Raw genomic sequence first — 4,351 nt, forward strand, 5'->3', positions numbered from 1 at the left:
CACACAAATGTGAATATGATTGCTTTCTACAAAATCTTTCCCTAAAGAAGGATGTTGCTCTGCACAAAAAGCTTTGGTATAGGCAACAGTCTTTAAACGGGGAACGGAAGTTGTTTTCATCCAGGGATTACTTCTTGCAACATTTGAGCTACAGTATTCGTTAATTAAGGTGGCAGCATGGTGTTCACATAGCTAAAGAGCTAAACAATAGTTCAACTGGAAACTGAAAACAAACTGTGGCAAAGGGGAAGGGGGAAGACGTCATAATAATAAGTGACACTTAGGATCACAAATCGTGTGCCAGGTTCTGTGCTAAACACGACACATGCCTTCTCTTCGGTAATCCTTAGTACAACCCTGAGAGATGGGTCATATTTGGAGACTCACTTTCTAGATGATGAAACAGGCACAGTGGGGTTGATTACCCAGCCAGGAAGCAGTGGAGTCAGGACTTGAACCCCAGACTGGCTCCAATGTTCGAATCATTTTGTTGTGTTTAATCTCTTTGTTGTTAGGGTAGTCAGTTTGGACTCAGCACTGCCGTGGGAGAGGGTTATAATGCCCCTGGATTCCAGACTCTCGTAGGCACCCTTTGGTTTGACTCTATATCCACCAAATAACCTTCAGGCTAACATTTAGCATCTCTGGGGTCATGACAACAGGGAGTTTTGTGAGTCCTATGAGAGTAGTTTCTCCCTGTCAAATGATGAATTGGTGGTTTCCTGCCTACCTCAGCCTCTTGAACATCCAGTTACTGAGTCAGGGCCCTTGAACCTAAGTACTCCCCCAACCCTGTAAACAGGGGCCAGATCTTGAAATGTTCCAGCTCCATCCAGAGACTTCTCTGTATAAAATCTCCACCATTTCCAGCTGGGGGTCCTGCAAGTCTGTGTCCTGCTTCAACCGTGTTTGAATGGAACAGACCTAGGCTCCCACCACCCTTCAACCTCTTTTCCAGTCATAACCTTTGGAACTATCTTCTCAGCCACCCTCTATCTCTGGAACCAGCCAACACCATCTTTTGGGCATAGCCTGTTCATTGCCCACCAACGCTGAGCTCCCAGTTTGGTCAGAATTATTCCACCGAGGTGGAGGCCACTGTCAACGGCCTGGTCAGCATGCATCTGCCCACCTCCTGCACCTACCTCTCTCTGGGCTTCTATTTCCTCCATGCTGGTGTGGCTCTGCAAGGCATGGGCCACTTATTCCCCAAGTTGGCTGAAGAGAAACACGAGGGTGCCCAGCACCTCTTGAAGAGGCAAAAACAACACAGCAACCTGGCCCTCTTCCAGAACACACTGAAGCCATCCCGGGGTGGGTGGGTAAAACCCTGAGTGCCATGGAAATGCCATGGTTCTGGAGAAGAGCCTGAAACAGGCCCTTAAAGATCTCCTCCCCAGGTTCTGCCCACACAGCCCCCAGCTCTGTGATTTCCTGGAGAACCACTTCCTAGATGAGCAGGTGAAACTCAGCAAGAAGATGGCAACCACCTGACTAACTCCACAGGCTGGCGGCCCCCAGGCTGGGCCAGATAGGTATCTCTTCCAAAGCCTCACCCTTTGAGAGGCCCCTCTGGCAACCTCTGGTGCCAAGGCTTCTGCCTGAGTTTCTCCCTGCAGCCACTAGGCAGCTTTTTAACCACCGTGGGACCTTCTCCTGAGTAGTGGACCAAATGGAAACAATAAGCTTTTTTTGCAGGAAAGAAAAATCACCATTTCCAACCACCAATTTTTACTTTTGTTTTCCATAGACACCACACCTCAATTTTCCTCTTTAGCTAAGGGAAAGTGGCAAAAGCAAACTCCTGTTAGTGCTTTAAGAACCTCAGCCTCCATCATTTTCATTACATGTTCTTTCCCTCTTCTCTCCATACCAATATATTTTCTTTAAAACCAAAACACTCCCCATTATTGATGCTCCTTGAAGGTGGTTGACTCATACATACCAATTCTATTAGAGTTACCACAATATCAGCTTGCTTTGTCCAGTTTCTGGAATTTACCAAGAAGAAATTAGTAACATTTGAGATAGATCCTTGATCACTATGCTAACAACCCCCCCCACACACATACGTACATACATATATTTTTCACAGATATAACACATATAGCATCTATGCATAAAATACATATTTATCCATTTGTGTTATCTTTGAAAAAAGGCTCTGCCAAGCACTAAGCTTTTATAATGTCCTAGGGAGTTCATGTCCTAATGACCTGTCCGCCCCTTCTAAGGACCCGTGTATGACTTGATTACCCCAAAGTCAGTCTGTGAAACAAGAAGAGCCAACCATAAGACTCACAATCACTTGTCAGACCCTGATGTGAAAAGGTGAGCTCACACCATCAGAGTCCTCTCTTAGCAATTTGACTGGGAAACAATGGGAGATGGGGCTAGTGAGTGATGGTGCTGAGGGTAAAAAGGGGGCATGAGGTTGGGCTTGAGCCAGGACAAGCCTTGTGCTACTGAGATTGTGAGAGGGTGGAAGGTCACAGTAGGCGAAAGGCAGTCACAAAGCTGCTTATAGGGGGGATGGGGGGCGGGACTTGGGTGTCTCTGTCGGTTAAGTGTCTGACTTTTGATTTTGGTTCAGGTCAGGATCTCAGTGTTCGTGAGATCAAGCCCCATGTCAGGTTCTGTACTGACAGTACAGAGTCTACTTAGGATTCTCTCTCATTTTCTCTGCCCCTCCCTTACTCTCTGTCTCTCCCTCCTTCTCTCTCTCAAAAATAAAATAAATAAAATTTAAAAAAAAAAAGAAGAAGAAGAACCTGCTTGGAACAGAGGAAATAAAGATGGAGTAGACAAGGGCACTTGGGATGCTCAGTCAGTTAAGTGTCCCACTCAGGTCATGATCCTAGGGTGGTGGGATTAAGTCCCACATCAGGCTCCCCACTCAGTGGAGTGGAACTTGGGATTGTCTCTATTTCCCTCTCCCCCACTCACTCTCTTTCTCGAAGTAAATAAATAAAAAATGGAGGGGACACATGTGGAAAAGCGTGTGCCCAGTGATTCTGGGTTTTTTTTTTAAATGTTTTATTTATTTTTGAGAGAGAGAGAGAGACAGCATGAGCAGGGGAGGGTCAGAGAGAGAGGGAGACACGGAATCCAAAGACAGGCTCCAGTCTCTGAGCTAGCTGTCAGCACAGAGCCCGATGCAGGGCTAGAATCCAGGAACTGTGAGATCATGACCTGAGCTGAAGTTGGACGCTTAGCCAACTAAGCCACCCCAGGCGCCCAGTTCTGGTTTTTTGTATCACAAACATGGTGGAGAAAGAACAAAGGGTGTCTGGGTCTTGGGAGGAGGAAGGGAAGAGCCACCAAAGCATCAAAGGAAGTTAGAAATGAACCAACAACTGACCCAATCAGAGGTGTGGTGTGGGGTCCTTTGACTTTGCTTTAAGCCCCTGTGTGTATTCTGAAAGAAAGAAAGAAAGAAAGAAAGAAAGAAAGAAAGAAAGGAAGGGAGGAAGGAAGGAAGGAAGGAAGGAAGGAAGGAAGAAAAGAATAACACTGATATTCTCTAAAACACACAAAATGTCTGAAATTCTCACCAAGGAAAATTTGCCCCACAGGACAGTCAAACTTCTCGAGCACTCACAACTAAAGTAAGAAAGAATCTCTCCTATAGGGTATGGATTTACATTTTGTTCAGAAGACAAGGTTCATGTAGCTGATCACATACAAGACAAAGGAAAGGCGGCACCATAATGGTCTATGAGTTTTATTAATGTGAGCAGAATACACACAGACCTAACATCCACTCCATTTTTCTACACACGGCCTGCAGTCAACACATGACATTATTGCTGGTCTCAAACATCTTGTCACTGCCACTTAGCACCATGCACTATGCATGGTCCTCACCCAAATCCTGAAGTTCCCCAAATTCATCCCAGTCCTGATCTGGGATTAGGTAGGAAACTCTTCCATAAGCCCTCCAATCTACAGGGAATTTCCCTTTCCATGTAAAGCAAACACGTGTATTTTTTATTAAGGCTGCTTACATGAAGCCTTGTACCATTCCTGCTGAATCTTCTACTTTCACGGGGGAAAGTGGACATTGAAGGAGGTTACTGACAAGTCAAATCAAAAGTAAAATTAAAACACATTTTCTGGGGGCGCCTGGGTGGCTCAGTGGGTTAAGTGTCCGGCTTCAGCTCAGGTCATGATCTCGCGATTCGTGAGTTTGAGCCCCAGGTCAGGTGCTCCCAAGTTTGTGTCTCCCTTTCTCTCTGTTCCTTTCCCACTCACACTCTGTCTCTCTTTCTCTCTCAAAAATAAATAAACACTAAAAAAAAAAAAAAAAATTAAACACGTTTTTCAAACCCTGCAGAGTATATAAAAATGG

At 45.5% G+C, this 4,351-nt stretch overlaps 1 protein-coding gene across 2 annotated transcripts in view; it reads right to left on the reverse strand.

Moving 5' to 3' along the window:
• Nucleotides 1-4,351, reverse strand: part of TPH2 (tryptophan hydroxylase 2) — a 100,330-nt gene that overhangs the window by 84,160 nt on the left and 11,819 nt on the right. The gene's annotated exons all lie outside the window — the stretch shown is intronic.

Source organism: Crocuta crocuta, unplaced genomic scaffold (genome assembly GCF_008692635.1).
Source record: "Crocuta crocuta isolate KB4526 unplaced genomic scaffold, BGI_CrCroc_1.0 scaffold97, whole genome shotgun sequence".
In the NCBI taxonomy this organism is placed as follows: Eukaryota; Metazoa; Chordata; class Mammalia; order Carnivora; family Hyaenidae; genus Crocuta; species Crocuta crocuta.